The sequence below is a fragment of the Peromyscus maniculatus genome, chromosome 1, assembly GCF_049852395.1.
Source record: "Peromyscus maniculatus bairdii isolate BWxNUB_F1_BW_parent chromosome 1, HU_Pman_BW_mat_3.1, whole genome shotgun sequence".
In the NCBI taxonomy this organism is placed as follows: Eukaryota; Metazoa; Chordata; class Mammalia; order Rodentia; family Cricetidae; genus Peromyscus; species Peromyscus maniculatus.
Window position 1 is genome coordinate 203,514,466 of NC_134852.1, and position 10,761 is coordinate 203,525,226.

General features: G+C 37.3%; 1 long non-coding RNA gene across 1 annotated transcript; it reads right to left on the reverse strand.

Moving 5' to 3' along the window:
- Positions 1-5,615: 5,615 nt before the first annotated feature.
- On the reverse strand, positions 5,616-8,736 carry LOC143272509 (uncharacterized). The gene is made up of 2 exons (XR_013050149.1): positions 8,183-8,736; positions 5,616-6,272 (listed from the first exon to the last, which is right to left on the reverse strand). It is a non-coding gene; the product is annotated as an uncharacterized LOC143272509 (long non-coding RNA).
- Between the last annotated feature and the right edge of the window lie 2,025 nt (positions 8,737-10,761).

Genomic DNA, 10,761 nt, shown 5'->3' on the forward strand with positions numbered 1-10,761 from the left:
ATGGCAGAAGACTGAGAAACACATGCTCATGCTGCTACTCCAGAGTCCACCTTTGAGAAACACTGTCCAAGAGAGACAACACTAGCCATGCAGTAAATGTTGAGCTAGTGTTTACTGAACAGTAGATAGATGTGAGCAATTAACAAAATTATTTCTGCTTTTATTTATAATTGTTCCTCGTTTGGAAGCTAGATTCCTATCTCTAAATATAGTAAGTACTTTTATCACAAATAATGGGATGATGGATTATTTTATTAAGTCTTGCATAACTTCATATATACAAGTGTTCTCTAGTTTCCAATACTGAACAACTCCAAAATTGTACTCTAGGAGACTTGTCCTTCCATTATGTTGCCATGGAGCAGTGTTGGTCAGTGGTCTTCTCAACAGGCAATAGGATCTCTGCCCACATATCAGGAATGAAAACTATCTGTATTCATCTAAACACACTGAGTCAGAAAACATAGACTTTCCAGGGTGTCTTACACACATAGAAATGTCCATTTCAGAGCCATCTTAGGTAATGTATTTTTAGTAAGTTGGCAGTGTTTCCCATGACAAAGCTAGCTAAAGGTGGTACACCAAGTGCTGCCAAGGTATGAGGGTCTGAAATGCTCACTTTCCAGATTAAACAAAAATTAAATTTCAAATGAAACTGTTTAAGTTAATTTTATCAAACTTGAACAGTTCATCTAGATCTTACACACATACACTCTTTCTCTATCTGTATATGCATGTGTATTTGTGAGTAAGTGTATATCTGTTTTTTTTTAATGTATTTTTTTCATATTGGTATAACTGTATCAAATGAAGATTTTGTAAGAAAGATCTAAAAACTCTGGAATATAGGGTTTCTCATTTTTTGCACCAATCTTTGTTAATTAAGCTGTTCTGAGACAAGCAAAGAAAGAAAACATGACTGTTGTGATTAACTGTTGCAGTCTTACCCTCATGAAAGAAAGAATTCTGGAAGATTTGTTCTCATCTTGCAATAAACCCACAGTATGAGAATCGGTTACTACAAAGAATTCTGGGTCTTTCCCTTGGACTAGAAGTGGATCACGAGAGAGAATATCTAGTTATTCTAGTTCAGGAACTAAGAGATTTCAAAATCAAGAGTGTTAGGTTTTACCATTTAGAAGGAATGTGCATCCCTGGATAAATAGATGTTTCTGCAATCAGGGCAAACCACTGTCTATGGCATAATACCCAGGGAATGATCTCTACAGACAGACATCACCAGGAAAACAATTCCAGATAGTTGCTGCCTGTATCCAAAGAAAACAAATCTGCTGCCAGCAATTGCCCAGCTCAGAAAGCAGAAAACTGGCTGAAATTACCATCTAAATAAAACATTAGAGAGCATAGGGTGTGGCTCAGTGGTGTAGCAGTTGCATAGTATGAGAAGCCCTAGCTCACTCCCTCACAAACATAACTAAATAAAATCAGTTTTGTTTTGTACTCTATGCTCCCTTTGCTTCCGTTATAAAGTCAAAGGAGGGTTAACGAAGTGAAGTGAAAACACTTTTCTACCGTTGGCTTCCAGGATCAGCACTTTTCTATAGGACGTGGAGAGAAGCATACTTCAATGGTAAATTAAAGCCAAAATTGGCACTAATGGCTTGAGCTAGACATTCTGATTTCCAAATTGGGACAACATAGCTACTTAAAATGACTGTAGGCTATTTAGTTATCAAAATATCATAAGCTTGATTTTTTGTTTGTTTGTTTTTGTTTTTGTTTTTCGAGACAGCATTTCCTCAGTGTAGTTTTGTTCTTCAAGACCATAGAAATATAATTAGAGCTAAACACATTTGAGAAAAATGGTGGGAATCAAAAATAAATTTGTGTTTTGATTATGCCAGAGGTTGTGCTTATTCAACACAGTGGTTGCACACACCTTAGACTTGAAACAATTTGATTTTAATCCAAAAATTTACAAAAGCCAGAGCTGAGTTAGTTGTGTACTTATGAAACACATCCTATAGCAATTCCATTGGTAGACACCTGCCAAGGTGCGCAGAGGAGGGTAAACCATGAATTATACATTTAACTAATTCATATAGGTATGAATCAATTTTGTAGAGGCAAAGTGATATGATACATTTAAATGTTCTTGTTACTGAGTCTTTCTTGAAGTGTTAGCTTTACACCCCACAGACATGTGATCTAGAGCAATGCACAGATTTTAAAACCTTCATTTCCAAGCTATGTGATAAAGGTTTGGGCTTAGTAATTTTCATTTATGAGCATGCATTTGATTGGGATCCTTGCCACTAACTTGTATTGTTGTCTTTCATTACCTTTCTAATTTCTCCATGTACATAGTTCTGTTTTCATTGCTTCAGCAAATGCCTTCAAACAGTTTTAAAAGTAGAAGGATTTGTTTGGGCATAGAATATTAAGGGTTCCATCCATGCTTTCTGGCTGTATTTTTCTGAGCCTATTCTGAGGCAGAGAATCATGAAAGAGATACATTAGCATGGTGAAGCACAGATGTTCATTTCGCACAAAACCTCTCAGTAAAACCATCCAATACTGAATTGAGAGCCTTCAAGATCAAATCATCTCTCAGTGACTAGATCTATTAGCTGTGGCCGGGACTTCAGTTCTTAAGCCTTCAGAGGGGCATTTTATATGTAAGTCATAAACTTATGTTGCAATTGCCTTACTCACAAAACTTGCCTTGCTTTTCTACAAGATACTCAAAAAGCTAAAATAGATAGTGTTTTTATAGTCATAATGACAGACCCAAAGTTCACGCTACAGTACTTGAAAGTTATTAATACATTGCTATACATAGAATGAGAGTTTTTTCTCACTGATTAAGTACCTAGAGAGTAGTGCAGTACCCTAGATTATCTACTTGGGTCTAATCTAATTACACATTGAATTAAAGTAACTCTTCTGTGCAGGGAGATGGTCAGAGAGATGCCAAGATGATGCTTTTAAAGATAGAGAAACAGAGGAGAAGATCCACTTGGGACAAACAACATATACCCTCTAGGGAAAGAAAATGTGATAAAAGAAATTTCCCTAGAGTCTCGAAGAACAGAGCACTGCTCTTTAATGCCTTGATTTTTGTATAGTGAGGTTAGCCCAGCCATCTGACTGATAATAAATGTATAATGCCTAAGTCTCTGTGTGCTAATTTATAATGACAGACAAAGGAAGCTGATACATCTGGTGAATTCCATATAGATGCAGGCTTCCCTGGGGTTTAAGACAGATATCTTCAAATGATACAAATAGAACATTATTTTTTTAAAGGAATGCATGCCAGAATGCTACCAAGAATAGAAAGAAATTCCAAAGGTTGTCTAGAGAAATTGTTCCTTCCTCCAGGTCTCACTCTTCTTATTCTGATGGTACATTCTTTTCTTCAATGCTTCATGCACATAAATCCTTCAAATAGTCTTAGTCACCAATTCTGAAATAGTACAATTCTACTACAGAAAATTTATTTCATTACTACAGTTAAAAAAACAAACACTTAATTATTCATAGATGTGTTACTAAGCAGAAAAGGTCTTGTCTAAGCATTTATATGGACAACTTTTCCCACATTAAATAACATGTTAACTCATAACTCCCAAAATTTGTTTGTGTATTTGTACATTTAGATTATTTACTTTGTGGTGACTATTAAGGTACTGCCTCTCTTAAAATCCAACCTCCTTACTAAGTTACAATTAGGAACAAGAAGAATTGGTACACTGTTCCACAGTAGAGCAACTATATGTAATATCAAAATAATAAAAAGTTAGAGAAAAGGTTTCTGAATGTCTTTATATTTCTAAATAATACATGTTTGTTGACTTTTGCCAACCCATGCAGATCTGGGATCTGAGAACCTGAATGAATGGAGCAGACTACAGTCTAATGCTGTAAACAACCTAACTTCAGCTTTAGTGTATTTATACACAGATGTAACAGTGAAAGCAATGATCCATGAAAGATTATTTGAGTTCAGAAAAACATCAGTAAGTGCATAATAAGTACTAACAGAGCAGTCTTTTCCCAGAACTTTCTCAGGACAGAGCAATTGCCTGACACATACTATAGATTTTATCTGGAAAAGCATGAAAATAAGACAGAAGGCCATATCCAGATTTTGGGTACACTGACCAGATTGGCTCTATAGTTATGTTCTGACATCCAACAAGAATAAACATATCTTATAAATTCAATGCAAGTGTTTGTCACAGGAGGTATGAAATCATGTCCAAGAATAATCCAGGAAACAAAATGCACTTGAGGCAAAAGGCCCTCTGCCTTTTTTCCTGTAGCCTCTTTCAGAGTTCCTCAAGGTACCCTTCCCCAGGCATCATTCTTTTAACTGTGTTCCAACAATATTGGAGGAGATTGGGAAGTTTAACCTAATTAAGCTTTATATAATGTAAACCTGTAACAAAACAATGCATGGGGCACTATGGATGTGTGTAGTTTTTGTTTTTATGCATTAGTGAACAGTAACTTTAATACAAATTCAAATAGCGTAAGAAGGAAAGAAAAGAAGGGAAAGAGGTAGAAAAAAGAAAGAAAGAAAAAAGAAGGAAGGAAAGAAAGAAAGAAAGAAAGGAAAGGAAGAAAAAAGAAGAGAAAAGAAAGAAAGAAAGGAAAAAAAAGAAAGAAAGAAAGAAAGAAAGGAAAGGAAGAAAAAAGAAGAGAAAAGAAAGAAAGAAAGGAAAAAAGAGATCACAGCTATACCTCGTTGTACTCTGCTCTATGATGCTCAGTTAAATGTGGGATATTTGAACATGATGTGTGAAGATGTGTCTGTTTTACCTCACCTGCTTTAAGGCATCTTCTGATTAGTTTAATAAAGAGCTGAATTGCCAATAACTAGGCAGGAGATGATAGGCGGGATTTCTAGAGAGAAACTCAGAGAAAGAATATGAGGTGGGGAGTTGACCAGGTAGACTCAGAGGAAGTTAGACATATGGTACTGAAGAGAAATAATGGCAGGACATAGATTAATGTAAACAAGTTAATTTAGTTTTAAGAACTAGTTGGGAACAAGCCTAAGCTAAGTCCAAAAAATTAATAAAAAGTCTTCATTTCTAGGAGTCCAGTCGAAGACAGTGAAGAAAGATTCTATGAGCAAGGATCATCAAGATCATGATGGGGAAACATACAGAGACAATCAAACCAAACTAGTGGGAACTCATGAACTATGGACCAATAGCTGTGGGGCCTCCATAAGCCTAGACTAGGCCCTCTGCATAGGCAAGACAGTTATGTAGTTTGATCTGCTTAAGAGGCCCCCAGACAGTGGGATCAGGATCAATCCCTGGTACAGGAGTGGGCTTTTTGGAGCCCACGGTCTGTGGAAGGACAGTTTAAACAACCTTGGTGCAGGGGGAGGGGCTTGGACCTGCCTCAACTGAGTGTATCAGGCTCTGATGACTACCCATGGGAGGCCTTGCCTTGGAGGAGGTAGAAATGGGGTGTGGGTTGTGGGGCTTTGGGAGGCTGCGGGGTGGGAGCAGGGGAGGAGGATTTGTGGATGGTATATAAAATGAATAGAAAATTTCTTTAAAATAAAAAAAGAAAAAAGTTTCCACTTCATTATTCAGGAGCTGGTGGTTCAAAGAAAGTCCACCTACAGTCAATAGTGATGTAAATTTTATTTATCCATAGCTGCCTGGCTTTTTGTTGGATTCAACTTATAATGAAAGTAAAATGGACTCTGGAAATGGGTAAGAATGACAGGCAGACTTGCTGTTACTATGTGCTACTGCAGAAATTGCTCCTGGTTATGGTGATTGATCTGTGGTTAGTTCTGTGACAGTGGTTAATTCTGGATCTGGTCTTTTATTTCTTCTTTTCCTCTTTTCTTCTCTTAGTTCTTCTTCACCCATCCCACTCTTTCTTTGATATTTTGAGTAATAGTGCAGCCATGTATTCCAGGTGGGCCTTGAGCTCACAATGTAGCCCAAATTAGCCTTCAGCTTGCAGGTATTTCCTTTACTCAATACTGTGTTGGGATTATAGATGTGAGCTTCAATACCTTGGGGCTCAACTTGCTATTGATAGCACCCTTGTGTCTGTCAGAAATATGAACACTATGGACATATTTGTCCTTGGAGACTTGAGTTACATCTTCGCAGAGTCATTCAAGAACATCAGTTTGTTTGCATCCACCTCTGGGTAGTCTTTACTCTGAGGTCCTCTGCTCTTCCATTTTCTTTCTTTATTATCACAGCCCTTGGGGTTGCAACTACTTGCTGAGACTACTGAATTAGAAATGACCGCTGCCTTGTCATGTACTGTGGAAAAATGTGTTACATTCAAGTTGCTTTGTTAAAATGGTGTATCTTATATACTATGCATACAAACCCATCTCCAAACAATATGCCTAGAATTCTTTGAACAACTTGAACCCTCACCTGCATCAAGCTACATGAATTCCCATTCTTGACCAACAATATGAATTTCTCTACTCCTCGCTTGCTACAATCAAATTTAGATAGCTTCTATTGAAGTATATTCCCAACATATTTAGTTATGAGTAATGGAATGGTCAGTCTGATCTGAATTGGTTAGGGTTACATGCACAATAATGTGTCCTATAGTAGCCTTTCAGGGAGAACCCCTTATATATCATCTTATGTGTGTATATTGTGGGTTTATATAATCTCAATCAGATGCACTATGGGAAGCAACATGTGCAGTAGAGAAATGATTTAGCACTTGTAAGGCTAAGGTTTATATTACTATATTTATTGGGATGAAGGTGCAATGTTCTCCATGGCATTTAGAGAATGATACTGAGCTTTTGTGTCCAATGGTGGTTTGTGGTTAGTCAAGGCCTTTGGGGAGTGGAAATGCTTGTAGTTGGTCATGACATTAATAGAGTTGATGGCAAAGATTTTGTGTGAAGTAATTGCTCCTGGGTGCTGCAGAAAGCTTCCAGGAAGAAATGATTGCTGGGGATGTCCTTCTGTATGCTGTGAATATGTGTTGTTCTGATTTAGTTGATAAATAAATTACTGATTGGCCAGTAGCCAGGCAGGAAGTACAGTATAGGTAGGACAAGCAGAGAGGAGAATTCTGGGAACAAGAAAGATGTCAGGAGATGCTGCCAGCCGCAGCCATGAGAAGCAAGATGTAAAGATACTGATAAGCCACAAGCCACATGGCAAGGTATAGATTTATAGAAATGGGTTATTTAAGATGTAAGATCTAGCTAGCAAGAAGCCTGAGCCATTAGGCCATACAGTTTGTAATTAATATAAGCCTCTGTGTGTTTATTTGGGTCTGAATAGCTGCAGTCCCAGGCAAATGATAAGTTCCCATCACAACTAAGAAACTGTTGTAGCAGAAACATTTTGTTACTCATATCACAGAATTACACTCAATCTATACATGCTCACTAATTGTGATAGTTAGAGAATTACAATTTGTATTGAATTCACATCATTACCAAGTGTCTTGGAGAAAATATAATACATTTTGAGAAAAGTATTGATCCTTTGATTTAGGAGTAGAAATAGCTGGGTGGATATTAGATGAGACAGAGCCATAGATTCTGAAGTTATTTTTAATACATTTTACTGAGGGAAACAGTATATCCCTCTTGATCATAGAGACACCAAAATCTAGATGGCTCTTGCTTGAAAGAAAAGAAAAGTCTTATAATAACTTTATCTTAGAAGACTTCATAAAGGAGAATGCCTATCCTGATTTCCCAACTTATACCTATTCTTCCTTCAATGTAGTTATAATTCAGATTCCAATGGATATATCTTACGATCACCTGGGAGAAAAATAACTGAAAATTCACAGGAGAAGAAAATGGTTAATACTCTAACAATTTTTCACAATTTTGCTAACCACCTGAAGACACCTGGGAAATATATAGGAAAATGGGATTCAGCAATTTCCATGGTATACCCTTAAAGATAACACAGTTGTGCTGGTGGAGTGCTTGAGTATGTTTATCCTAAATGGGATAGCAATACCACTTCCCAAGGCTCAGGAAACATCACAGAATAGAGTGTAGACAGACTGTATAAACCAGAATACGGGGGCATCTGAAGTGAAAAGGCATCTTCTGGATATAACTTGGTCTTTGCACTCATGAACTCACTGCAGTTATGCGTATCTATAGAAGACTTGCATACGAATGGACCCATCCATAGTTCACAATGGATGGAAGAGGAGACTATGTACCTACCTCATTCATGATGGACTACTGACAAGTAATGGCTGTTAGGGGAAGAGGTATCATTTTCTCCAGTGGTGTAGCTACTGATAACTTAGCCTTGCTCCAGGAAATAACCTCCCACTTATGTTCAGGAAAGACAGTCTAATTAAACTCAGTGGGTCACACATAAAAAGAAAACTGGAAAGTAGAAAAGGCATTTGTTGAAAAGGATTTCACTGAGGGAGGAAAAGGGATGCGAGAAGACTGGTAGCTGCTAGTGACTAAAATTCACTATATAAACATAAAATACTTAAACATTAGAAAAAATGTAAAGCTTTGCATTTATGGCACTGCTCACTCACATGCTGAAATTTTATCCCCTGTGATATTCTCTTTAGATGGCATCTTTAGGAGGTAATTATTTCACGTGTGGAGCTCTCACAATTGAATCAATGCCCTTGTAAGAGAAAGAATTGGACTTCTTTCTCTAGACCGTGTGAGGACACAGTGAGAAACCACTAGAAAGCTTTCATCAGACATTTGCCTTTGGACTTCCCAGATTCCAGAAGTTAGGGAGAAATGGTTGTTTTTTTTTTTTTGGTTTTTCGAGACAGGGTTTCTCTGTGTAGCTTTGCGCCTTTCCTGGAACTCGCTTTGGAGACCAGGCTGGCCTCGAACTCACAGAGATCCGCCTGGCTCTGCCTCCCGAGTGCTGGGATTAAAGGCGTGCACCACTACCGCCCGGCAGAAATGGTTGTTTATGAAAGGTATTTATTCTGATATTTTTTGTTATTGTTGTCTTAATTGACTAAAACATAATGTAATCTTGATCAGGTAAATGATTTTAATATGGCTGAATTTGTAGAAATCATTTTGTCTTCAAGCATAATGAATTTATGGTTGTTCTGTTGGATAAACAAAATGTAGACTTAACATTTTCTTGCGTTTAAGAAATGTTGATCTTGCCCAGAAAGTTTGAAGGGAAAACATCATCATTTCAGTGAGATGGAGATGTGTAGTAGGATTCCTGGCTAATACTTGTGTAGCCAGCACTTTCCAGTTTTCATTCGCTGGACATTATCAGAAGACAGTTGGTTTATGAAAGCATTGAGAGCTATACTGTGTGTAATGTCAGCACTAGGATCCCTGGTAAGCTCTTCCTCGTGGTTTCTATCTGGGCTAGGCATGGTGATGGGAAACAACCTAACTTCAAAGCTATGACAAGATTCAAGAAGGAATAAAAAGACCAATAACAACACACAGCTACCTTATGTTAAATGGGGATATCACCCCAATGATCTATTTCTGCTGAAGTAGATCTGGAACACTTACATGTGGGTACTCACATTCACTAGATGACAGATGTTTAATAATGACAGGTGAATAGATAGATGATTGATAGATAAAGATAGAGAACAGAATAGAGCAAATGAAGGCATGTGGAAATAAGTTGACAAATGTATTTGTACTGTGTGTGCGTATGTGTGTTACATATAATATGTATTTGCATGTTTTCTATGTTTAAAGTTGGATCAAAATAACAAAATAAGTTTGCTATCATAGTGTCTGTTATGGTGTAATTTACTAATCTCCCACTGCTTACATTGGTAGGTCTCCTCTGTATTCTGCCTGTAGTAAAAGTAGTCTTCAATAGCTACTTTCCTGGACACTGTTTTATAATTCCCCACCCCTCCCCCTTTAAACCTGCAATGGATCCCTCCCTTTCTTCTGCCTTTTTTAACCTTCAGTGAATTCCTTCTTTCTTTTGGTGATTCAAATACTTGTTTTCAAAGCCAAGTTTGTTTATATATTACTGAGGCTAGCTAAAGGGCATTTCCAATAATCTACTATAGATCACCAGTGTTATATTCTATACTTAATGCATCAAAAGAATAGTAGTTAATGTAGAGATTCATGACTAGTCAAAGAGCTGAGAACAAGTGACTGATGAGTGTTTTATCTGCAACAGGACAACCATATTGCTCCTTCAGTACTCTGAGAATAGCACAGAGGAAGAGCAAGACAATGAGGAGAAAGCTGTGAAATGCTGCCTATGGGCAAAACATTGCCATGGCACTCATGAACTCACAGATCTGCAATTGTCTACCTTAGGGTATGAACAAGACTGAATACAAAAACATACAGTCATGGATGGAGAAGGGGCTCGAGGGGCACAGATCTATTCAGGAAATCTATTAGAAGGTGTAGCTGAGAGCTTCCAGGAGAGGGGAAATCACAGTTTTCAGTTGAATAGTCACTAATGAGTTAGTTATTCAGGCCCATCATAGAGCTTTATACCTATGTCTGTGCTAGTGGCCTTGGTTAAACCCAGCAGGCAATGTACTCATACACATTAAAAAAAAATCTTTAAAAATGGGGTAAAGATTGACCAGGACTCACAGTATTGTTGGATGATTAAACAGGGTGTAGGAGGCAAATAGATATTAAAGGATAGATAATAGATATTAGAACAGTGCCATATAGTAGCTCTATGGAATTACTTGTACTTTAAGCCATCCCATATTGATGCAAGAAAGAAATGTCCATTATATACCTTTTGATTGGTTGGTGAAGATCATTTTATTTTTCCTCCATATTGATGAATATTA